The sequence below is a fragment of the Triticum dicoccoides genome, chromosome 7B, assembly GCF_002162155.2.
Source record: "Triticum dicoccoides isolate Atlit2015 ecotype Zavitan chromosome 7B, WEW_v2.0, whole genome shotgun sequence".
Classification (NCBI taxonomy): domain Eukaryota; kingdom Viridiplantae; phylum Streptophyta; class Magnoliopsida; order Poales; family Poaceae; genus Triticum; species Triticum dicoccoides.
Window position 1 is genome coordinate 438344589 of NC_041393.1, and position 11820 is coordinate 438356408.

An 11820-nucleotide genomic window follows, 5' to 3' on the forward strand; every position below is an offset into this window, starting at 1 on the left:
CTAATAAAAGAAAAGAAAATTCAGCAAGGTATTTTTGGGCTTTTGTATAATATATATCTAAAAATAAAAGCAAATAAAAATAGATCATGAAGGCAAATATAATAAAGAAGAGACCCGGGGTTGTAGATTTCACTAGTGGCTTCTCTCGAGAAAAATAGCATACGGTGGGTAAACAAATTACTATTGGGCAATTGATAGAACTTCAAAATAATCATGATGATATCCAGGCAATGATCATTATATGGGAATCACATCCAAGATTAGTAGACCGACTCCTGCTTGCATCTACTACTATTACTCCACACATCGACCGCTATCCAGCATGCATCTAGTGGATTAAATTCATGGAGAAATGGAGTTATGCGATAAGAACGATGACATGATGTAGACAAGATCTATTTATGTAGAAATAGACCCCATCTTGTTATCCTTAATAGCAACAATACATACGTGTCGGTTCCCCTTTTGTCACTGGGATCGAGCACCGTAAGATCGAACCCATCACAAAGCACCTCTTCCCATTGCAAGATAAATAGATCAGGTTGGCCAAACAAAACCCAAATATCGGAGAAGAAATATGAGGCTATTAGTAATCATGCATATAAGAGATCAAAAGACTCAAATAACTTTCATGGATAAAAACATAGATCTGATCATAAACTCAAAGTTCATCGGATCCCAACAAACACATCGCAAAAAGAGTTACATCAAATAGATCTCCAAGAGACCGTTGTATTGAGAACCAAAACAGATATAGGAAGCCATCTAGCTACTAACTACGGACCCATTGGTCTACAATGAACTACTCACGCATTATCAGAGTGGCACCAATGAGGATGATGAACCCCTCCGTGATGGTGTCTAGATTGAATCTGGTGGTTCTGGAACTTGCGGTGGCTGGATTTGATTTTCGTCGGCTCCCCTAGGGTTTTGTTCAATATTGGGGTATTTATAGAGCAAAGAGGTGGTGCGGGAGGCCACCGAGGTGGGCACAACCCACCTGGGCACTCCTAGGGGCCCAGGCGTGCTCTGCTGGGTGGTGCTCCCATGGGGCACCCCCTAGGTGCTTCTCCGGACCATTGGGTGTCTTTTGGTCCATAAAAAATCCACAAAAGTTTCATTGCATTTGGACTCCGTTTGATATTGATTTCCCGCGATGTAAAAAACAAGCAGAAAATAGCAACTGGCACTCGGCACTATGTCAATATGTTAGTCCCAAAAAATGATATAAATCACTATAAAATGATTGTAAAGCATCCAAGAATAATAATATAACAACATGGAACAATCAACAATTATAGATACATTGGAGACGTATCAGCATCCCCAAGCTTAATTCCTGCTCATCCTCGAGTAGGTAAATGACAAAAACAGAATTTTTTTATGTGGAATGCTGCCTAACATGTTCATCACATATTCTTTTCTTTGTAGCATGGACATTTGGACTCTTATATGGTTCAAAGCAATAGTCTAGTTTTTACATGAGGACTTTAATACTCAAGCATATCAACAAACAACCATGTATTTCAAAATATCAACACTAAAGCAAGTTATCCCTAGCCCATTATGCTCAATCATTGATCCATTCATGAAACACACTTGCATATTAGCTACACCCAATGCTCAAGTACGATCATAGTGCCCCTTAGTGTTGGAAATATGCCCTAGAGGCAATAATAAAAGTATTATTATATTTCATTGTTCATGATAATTGTCTTTTATTCATGCTATAACTGTATTATCCGGAAATCGTAATACACGTGTGAATACAAAGACCACAATATGTCCCTAGTGAGCCTCTAGTTGACTAGCTCGTTGTGATCAACAGATAGTCATGGTTTCCTGGCTATGGACATTGGATGTCATTGATAACGGGATCACATCATTAGGAGAATGATGTGATGGACAAGACCCAATCCTAAGCATAACATAAAGATCGTGTAGTTCGTTTGCTAGAGCTTTGCCAATGTCAAGTATCTCTTCCTTAGACCATGAGATCGTGTAACTCCCGGATACTGTAGGAGTCCTTTGGGTGTATCAAACGTCACAACGTAACTGGGTGATTATAAAGGTGCACTACAGGTATCTCCGAAAGTGTCTGTTGGGTTGACACGGATCGAGACTGGGATTTGTCACTCCGTATGACGGAGAGGTATCTCTGGGCCCACTCGGTAATGCATCATCATAATGAGCTCAAGGTGACCAAGGTGTTGGCCACGGGACCATGCATTACGGTACGAGTAAAGTGACTTGCCGGTAACGAGACTGAACAAGGTATTGGGATACCGACGATCGGGTCTCGGGCAAGTAACGTACCGACTGACAAAGGGAATTGAATACGGGGTTTGATCGAATCCTCGACATCGTGGTTCATCCGATGACATCATCGAGGAGCATGTGGGAGCCAACATGGGTATCCAGATCCCGCTGTTGGTTATTGGCCGGAGAGTCTTGGTCATGTCTGCATGTCTCCCGAACCCGTAGGGTCTACACACTTAAAGTTCGGTGACGCTAGGGTTGTTAGGAAGACTAGTACGTGACTACCGAAAGTTGTTCGGAGTCCCGGATGAGATCCCGGACGTCACGAGGAGTTCCGGAATGGTCCGGAGGTAAAGATTTATATATGGGAAGTTGTTAAGCGGGCACCGGAAAGTTTCGGGGTCATACCGGTATTGTACCGGGACCACCGGAAAGGTTCCGGGGGTCCACCGGGAGGGGCCACCCCTCCCGGGGGGGCACTTGGGATGCGTAGGGATAGCAGCCAGCCCCTGGTGGGCTTGGCGCCCCCCCCTTGGGCCCATGCGCCTAGGGTTGGGGGGAAACCCTAAAGGGGGCGCACCCCCCTTGCTTGGGGGGCAAGCCCCCCACCCTTTGGCCGCCGCCCCCCTCTAGGGTTTCCCCTAGAGGGCCGGCCCCCTTGCCCCTCTCCTCCTATATATAGAGGGGTGAGGGGAGGGCTGCAACACACAATTGAAGGCGCAGCCCCTCCCCTCCCCAACACCTCTCCTCCTCCGTACGTGCTTGGCGAAGCCCTGTCGGAGTACTGCTACACCAACTGCACCACGCCGTCGTGCTGCCGTTGGAGCTGCCTTCCTCAACCTCTCCTTCCTCCTTGCTGGATCAAGACGGAGGAGACGTCGTCCGTCCCGTACGTGTGTTGAACACGGAGGTGCTGTCCATTCAGTGCTTGGTCATCGGTGATCCGAATCACGACGAGTACGACTCCATCATCACCATCCCCTTGCAAGCTTCCGCTCGTGATATACAAGTGGTATGTAGATGCAAACTCACTCCCTTGACTCGTTGCTTAGATGAACTCATAGATGGATCTTGGTGAAACCGTAGGAAAAATTTTAATTTTCTGCAACGTTCCCCAACAGTGGCATCATGAGCTAGGTCTATGCGTAGTTCTCTTTGCACGAGTAGAGCACAATTTTGTTGTGGGCGTGGATCTTGTCAACTTACTTGCCACTACTAGTCTTTTCTTGCTTCAACGGCATTGTGGGATGAAGCGGCCCGGACCAACCTTACACGTACGCTTACGTGAGACCGGTTCCACCGATTGACATGCACTAGTTGCATAAGGTGGCTGGCGGGTGTCTGTCTCTCCCACTTTAGTTGGAGCGGATTCGATGAAAAGGGTCCTTATGAAGGGTAAATAGAAGTTGACAAAATCACGTTGTGGTTATTCGTAGGTAAGAAAACGTTCTTGCTAGAACCCAATTGCAGCCATGTAAAAGATGCAACAACAATTAGAGGACGTCTAACTTGTTTTTGCAGCGATTGATCATGTGATGTGATATGGCCAGAAGTTGTGATGAATGATGAATTGTGATGTATGAGATCATGTTCTTTGTAATAGGATTCACGACTTGCATGTCGATGAGTATGACAACCGGCAGGAGCCATAGGAGTTGTCTTTATTTTTTTTTGTATGACCTGCGTGTCATTGAAGAACGCCATGTAACTTACTTTACTTTATTGCTAAACGCGTTAGCCATAGAAGTAGAAGTAGTCGTTGGCGTGACAACTTCATGAAGACACGATGATGGAGATCATGATGATGGAGATCATGGTGTCAAGCCGGTGACAAGATGATCATGGAGCCCCGAAGATGGAGATCAATGGAGCTATATGATATTGGCCATATCATGTCACAACTATATAATTGCATGTGATGTTTATTATGTTTATGCATCTTGTTTACTTAGGACGACGGTAGTAAATAAGATGATCCCTTACAAAAATTTCAAGAAGTGTTCTCCCCTAACTGTGCACCGTTGCTACAGTTTGTCGCTTCTAAGCACCACGTGATGATCGGGTGTGATGGATTCTTATGTTCACATACAACGGGTGTAAGACAGTTTTACACAGCGAAAACACTTAGGGTTAACTTGACGAGCCTAGCATGTGCAGACATGGCCTCGGAACACGGAGACCGAAATGTCGAACACGAGTCGTATGGAAGATACGATCAACATGAAGATGTTCACCGGCGATGACTAGTCCGTCTCACGTGATGATCGGACACGGGCTAGTCGACTCGGATCGTGTAACACTTAGATGACTAGAGGGATGTCTAATCTGAGTGGGAGTTCATAATTTGATTAGAACTTAATTATCATGAACTTAGTCTAAAACCTTTGCAAATATGTCTTGTAGATCAAATGGCCAACGCTCATGTCAACATGAACTTCAACGCGTTCCAAGAGAAAACCAAGCTGAAAGATGACGGCAGCAACTATACGGACTGGGTCCGGAACCTGAGGATCATCCTCATAGCTGCCAGGAAACAATATGTCCTAGAAGGACCGCTAGGTGACGCTCCCGTCCCAGAGAACCAAGACATTATGAATGCTTGGCAGACTCGTGCTGATGATTACTCCCTCGTTCAGTGCGGCATGCTTTACAGCTTAGAACCGGGGCTCCAAAAGCGTTTTGAGCATCACGGAGCATATGAGATGTTCGAAGAGCTGAAACTAGTTTTTCAAGCTCATGCCCGGGTCGAGAGATATGATGTCTCCGACAAGTTCTACAGTTGTAAGATGGAGGAAAACAGTTCTGTCAGTGAACACATACTCAAGATGTCTGGGTTGCACAACCGTATGACCCAGCTGAATATTAACCTCCCTGATGAGGCGGTCATTGACAGAATCCTACAGTCGCTCCCACCAAGCTACAAGAGCTTTGTGATGAACTACAACATGCAGGGGATGGAAAAGACCATTCCTGAAGTGTTCTCTATGCTAAAGTCAACAGAGGCTGAAATCAAGAAGGAACATCAAGTGTTGATGGTCAATAAGACCACTAAGTTCAAGAAGGGCAAGGGCAAGAAGAACTTCAAGAAGGACGGCAAGGATGTTGCCACGCCCGGTAAGCCAGTTGCCGGGAAGAAGTCAAAGAATGGACCCAAGCCTGAGACTGAGTGCTTTTATTGCAAGGGGAAGGGTCACTGGAAGCGGAACTGCCCTAAATACTTAGCGGATAAGAAGGCCGACAACAACAAAGGTATATTTGATATACATGTAATTGATGTGTACCTTACCAGTACTCGTAGTAACTCCTGGGTATTTGATACCGGTGCCGTTGCTCATATTTGTAACTCACAGCAGGAGCTGCGGAATAAGCGGAGACTGGCGAAGGACGAGGTGACGATGCGCGTCGGGAATGGTTCCAGAGTCGATGTGATCGCCGTCGGCACGCTACCTCTACATTTACCTACGGGATTAGTTTTGGACCTTAATAATTGTTATTTAGTGCCAAGTTTGAGCATGAACATTGTATCTGGATCTCGTTTAATACGAGATGGCTACTCATTTAAGTCTGAGAATAATGGTTGTTTGATTTATATGAGAGATATGTTTTATGGTCATGCTCTGATGGTCAATGGTTTATTCTTAATGAATCTCGAACGTAGTGTTACACATATTCTTAGCGTGAATACCAAAAGATGTAAAGTTGATAACGATAGTCCCACATACTTGTGGCACTGCCGCCTTGGTCACATTGGTGTCAAGCGCATGAAGAAGCTCCATGCTGATGGACTTTTAGAGTCTCTTGATTATGAATCGTTTGACACATGCGAACCATGCCTCATGGGCAAAATGACCAAGACTCCGTTCTCCAGAACAATGGAGCGAGCAACCAACTTGTTGGCAATCATACATACCGATGTATGCGGTCCAATGAGCGTTGAGGCTCGCGGAGGATATCATTATGTTCTCACTCTCACTGATGACTTGAGTAGATATGGGTATGTCTACTTAATGAAACACAAGTCTGAGACCTTCGAAAAGTTCAAAGAATTTCAGAATGAGGTAGAGAATCAATGTGACCGAAAGATAAAGTTTCTACGATCAGATCGTGGAGGTGAATACTTAAGTCACGAATTTGGTACACACTTAAAGAAATGTGGAATCGTTTCACAACTCACGCCGCCTGGAACACCTCAGCGAAACGGTGTGTCCGAACGTTGTAATCGCACTCTATTGGATATGGTGTGGTCTATGATGTCTCTTACCGATTTACCGCTATCATTTTGGGGATACGCTCTAGAGACAACTACATTCACTTTAAATAGGGCACCGTCTAAATCCGTTGAGACGACACCGTATGAATTATGGTTTGGGAAGAAACCTAAGCTGTCATTTCTAAAAGTTTGGGGATGCGATGCTTATGTCAAGAAACTTCAACCTGAAAAGCTCGAACCCAAGTCGGAAAAATGCGTCTTCATAGGATACCCTAAGGAAACTGTAGGGTATACCTTCTACTTAAGATCCAAGGGCAAGATCTTTGTTGCCAAGAACGGATGCTTTCTGGAAAAAGAGTTTCTCTCGAAAGAAGTAAGTGGGAGGAAAGTAGAACTCGATGAAGTACTACCTCTCGAACGGGAAAGTGGTGCAGCTCAGGAAAATGTTCCTGTGATGCCCACTCCAACTCTAGAGGAAACCAATGATGATGATCAAGGTACTTCGGATCAAGTTGCTACTGAACTTCGTAGGTCCACAAGGACACGTTCCGCACCAGAGAGGTACGGCAACCCTGTCCTGGATATCATGTTGTTAGATAACGGTGAACCTTCGAACTATGAAGAAGCGATGGCAGGTCCAGATTCCAATAAATGGCTTGAAGCCATGATATCTGAGATAGAATCCATGTATGAAAACAAAGTATGGACTTTGACAGACTTGCCTGATGATCGACGAGCGATAGAAAACAAATGGATCTTTAAGAAGAAGACGGACGCGGATGGCAATGTTACCATCTATAAAGCTCGACTTGTCGCTAAGGGTTATCGACAAGTTCAAGGGATTGACTACGACGAGACATTCTCTCCCATAGCGAAGCTAAAGTCCGTCCGAATCATGTTAGCAATTGCCGCATACTATGATTATGAGATATGGCAGATGGACGTCAAAACGGCATTCCTTAACGGGCATCTTAAGGAAGAACTGTATATGATGCAGCCGGAAGGTTTTGTCGATCCTAAGAACGCTAACAAAGTATGCAAGCTCCAGCGATCCATTTATGGGCTGGTGCAAGCATCTCGAAGTTGGAATATTCGCTTTGATGAGATGATCAAAGCGTTTGGGTTTATGCAGACTTATGGAGAAGCCTGCGTTTACAAGAAAGTGAGTGGCTCTGTAGCATTTCTCATATTATATGTAGATGACATACTCTTGATGGGAAATGATATAGAATTCTTGGACAGCATTAAGGCCTACTTGAATAAGTGTTTTTCAATGAAGGACCTTGGAGAAGCTGCCTATATATTAGGCATCAAGATCTATAGAGATAGATCGAGACGCCTCATAGGTCTTTCACAAAGCACATACCTTGATAAGATTTTGAAAAGGTTCAAAATGGATCAGTCCAAGAAAGGGTTCTTGCCTATGTTACAAGGTGTGAGATTGAGCTCGGCTCAGTCACCGACCACGGCAAAAGATATAGAAGAGATGAGTGTCATCCCCTATGCTTCAGCCATAGGATCTATTATGTATGCCATGCTGTGTACCAGACCTGATGTAAACCTAGCCGTAAGTTTGGTAGCAAGATACCAAAGTAATCCCGGCAAGGAACACTGGACAGCGGTCAAGAATATCCTGAAGTACCTGAAAAGGACAAAGGACATGTTTCTCGTTTATGGAGGAGACGAAGAGCTCGTCGTAAAGGGTTACGTCGACGCTAGCTTCGGCTCAGATCCGGATGACTCTAAGGCACAAACCGGATACGCGTATATGTTGAATGGTGGAGCAGTAAGCTGGTGCAGCTGCAAGCAGAGCGTCGTGGCGGGATCTACGTGTGAAGCGGAGTACATGGCAGCCTCGGAGGCAGCGCATGAAGCGATTTGGGTGAAGGAGTTCATCACCGACCTAGGAGTCATACCCAATGCGTCGGGGCCAATCAAACTCTTCTGTGACAACACTGGAGCTATTGCCCTTGCCAAGGAGCCCAGGTTTCACAAGAAGACCAGGCACATCAAGCGTCGTTTCAACTCCATCCGTGAAAATGTTCAAGATAGAGACATAGAAATTTGCAAAGTACATACGGATCTGAATGTCGCAGATCCGTTGACTAAACCTCTCTCGCGAGCAAAACATGATCAACACCAGAACTCTATGGGTGTTCAATTCATCACAATGTAACTAGATTGTTGACTCTAGTGCAAGTGGGAGACTGTTGGAAATATGCCCTAGAGGCAATAATAAAAGTATTATTATATTTCATTGTTCATGATAATTGTCTTTTATTCATGCTATAACTGTATTATCCGGAAATCATAATACACGTGTGAATACAAAGACCACAATATGTCCCTAGTGAGCCTCTAGTTGACTAGCTCGTTGTGATCAACAGATAGTCATGGTTTCCTGGCTATGGACATTGGATGTCGTTGATAACGGGATCACATCATTAGGAGAATGATGTGATGGACAAGACCCAATCCTAAGCATAGCATAAAGATCGTGTAGTTCGTTTGCTAGAGCTTTGCCAATGTCAAGTATCTCTTCCTTAGACCATGAGATCGTGTAACTCCCGGATACCGTAGGAGTGCTTTGGGTGTATCAAACGTCACAGCGTAACTGGGTGATTATAAAGGTGCACTACAGGTATCTCCGAAAGTGTCTGTTGGGTTGACACGGATCGAGACTGGGATTTGTCACTCCGTATGACGGAGAGGTATCTCTGGGCCCACTCGGTAATGCATCATCATAATGAGCTCAAGGTGACCAAGGTGTTGGCCACGGGATCATGCATTATGGTACGAGTAAAGTGACTTGCCGGTAACGAGACTGAACAAGGTATTGGGATACCGACGATCGGGTCTCGGGCAAGTAACGTACCGACTGACAAAGGGAATTGAATACGGGGTTTGATCGAATCCTCGACATCGTGGTTCATCCGATGACATCATCGAGGAGCATGTGGGAGCCAACATGGGTATCCAGATCCCGCTGTTGATTATTGACCGGAGAGTCTCGGTCATGTCTGCATGTCTCCCGAACCCGTAGGGTCTACACACTTAAAGTTCGGTGACGTTAGGGTTGTTAGGAAGACTAGTACGTGACTACTGAAAGTTGTTCGGAGTCCCGGATGAGATCCCGGACGTCACGAGGAGTTCTGGAATGGTTCGGAGGTAAAGATTTATATATGGGAAGTTGTTAAACGGGCACCAGAAAGTTTCGGGGTCATACCGGTATTGTACCGGGACCACCGGAAAGGTTCCGGGGGTCCACCGGGAGGGGCCGCCCCTCCCGGGGGGCCACTTGGGATGCGTAGGGATAGCAGCCAGCCCCTGGTGGGCTTGGCGCCCCCCCCCCTTGGGCCCATGCGCCTAGGGTTGGGGGGGGGGGGGAAACCCTAAAGGGGGCGCACCCCCCTTGCTTGGGGGGCAAGCCCCCCACCCTTTGGCCGCCGCCCCCCTCTAGGGTTTCCCCTAGAGGGCCGGCCCCCTTGCCCCTCTCCTCCTATATATAGAGGGGTGAGGGGAGGGTTGCAACACACAATTGAAGGCGCGGCCCCTCCCCTCCCCAACACCTCTCCTCCTCCGTACGTGCTTGGCGAAGCCCTGTCGGAGTACTGCTACACCAACTGCACCACGCCGTTGTGCTGCCGTTGGAGCTGCCTTCCTCAACCTCTCCTTCCTCCTTGCTGGATCAAGACGGAGGAGACGTCGTCCGTCCCGTACGTGTGTTGAACGCGGAGGTGCTGTCCATTCAGTGCTTGGTCATCGGTGATCCGAATCACGACGAGTACGACTCCATCATCACCATACCATTGCAAGCTTCCGCTCGTGATCTACAATTGGTATGTAGATGCAAACTCACTCCCTTGACTCGTTGCTTAGATGAACTCATAGATGGATCTTGGTGAAACCGTAGGAAAAATTTTAATTTTCTGCAACGTTCCCCAACACTTAGTTGGTGCTTTATAAGAGAAGACGGAGACTCAAATAAAAATAAAAATTGCATAAAGTAAAAGAAAGGCCCTTCGTAGAGGGAAGTAGGGATTTGTAGAGGTGCCAGAGTTCAAAGCAAAAAAGATAGAGATAAAACATTTTGGGTGGCATGCTTTTCCTGTCAACGAGAACGATCGAGTAGTTCCCAATACTTTCCATGCTAGATATATCATAGGTGGTTCCCAAACAAAAAATAAAATTTATTCCTTTTTCCACCATACCAAGTCTTTCCAAGGAATTTATTATTTGACAAAATAAGGTAAATTCATTTTTCATTTTGGGACTGGGCATCCCTAATACCTTTGTCGTACTCTCGTGCAATGACAAGTGAATAAACACTCATCTTGAGAATAACATATCTAGCATGGAAATATATCAGCCACCCCCTACCATTTCATGAGCGGTACGAGCACACAAAAGGGAAAATTGTTTTGAAATTTAGAGATGGCACATACAAATTTGCTTAGAACGGTACGGAAATACCGAATATAGGTAGGTATGGTGGACTCATATGGCAAAACTAGTTTAAAGGATTTTGGATGCACAAGTAGTGATCATACTTAGTGCAAATGTAGTCTAGCAAAAGATTGAGAAGCATCCAACCAAGAAATGAAATATCTCATAAGCGAGCATTAAGCATAACTAACACCGAATAATGCACCACAAGTAGGATGTAATTTCATTGCATAACTATTGACTTTCGTGCTTGCATAGGGAATCACAAACGTTAACACCAATATTGTTACTAAAGCATAATTATTCATCAACATGACTCACATATCACTATCGTCATATCTCAAAACTATTACAAGGAATCAAGTTTATTTTTTCCAATGATCTTCATGAAAGTTTTTGTTATATCCTCCTTGGATATCTATCACTTTGGGACTAATTTGATATGTTTCTTTTGATAGCTCAAACAAATCTAAGTGAAGAACACGAGCATAAAAAATTTCTTCTCTCAAAATAATTTAAGTGAAGCAAGAGAGAATTCCTTTATTTTTTTACTAACTCTCATTTAAATCTAAGTGAATCATGAGAGCATTTCTTCAAAAATATTAAAGCACACCGCGCTCAAAAGGATATAAGTGAAGCACTAGAGCAATTCCATAGCTCATAAGGATTTAAGTGAATCATAGAGAGCAATTCTAACAAGTCATGGCATAATTTTGGCTCTCTCAAATAGGTGTGTCCAGCGAGGATTCAAGACTTAAAATATAAAACAAAACAAGCAAAGACTCATATCTTACAAGACGCTCCAAGCAAAACTCATAACATGTGACGAATAAAAATGTAGCTCCAAGTAAAATACCGATGGTCGTTAGAAGGAGGGGATGCCACTCGGGCATCCCTAAGCTTAG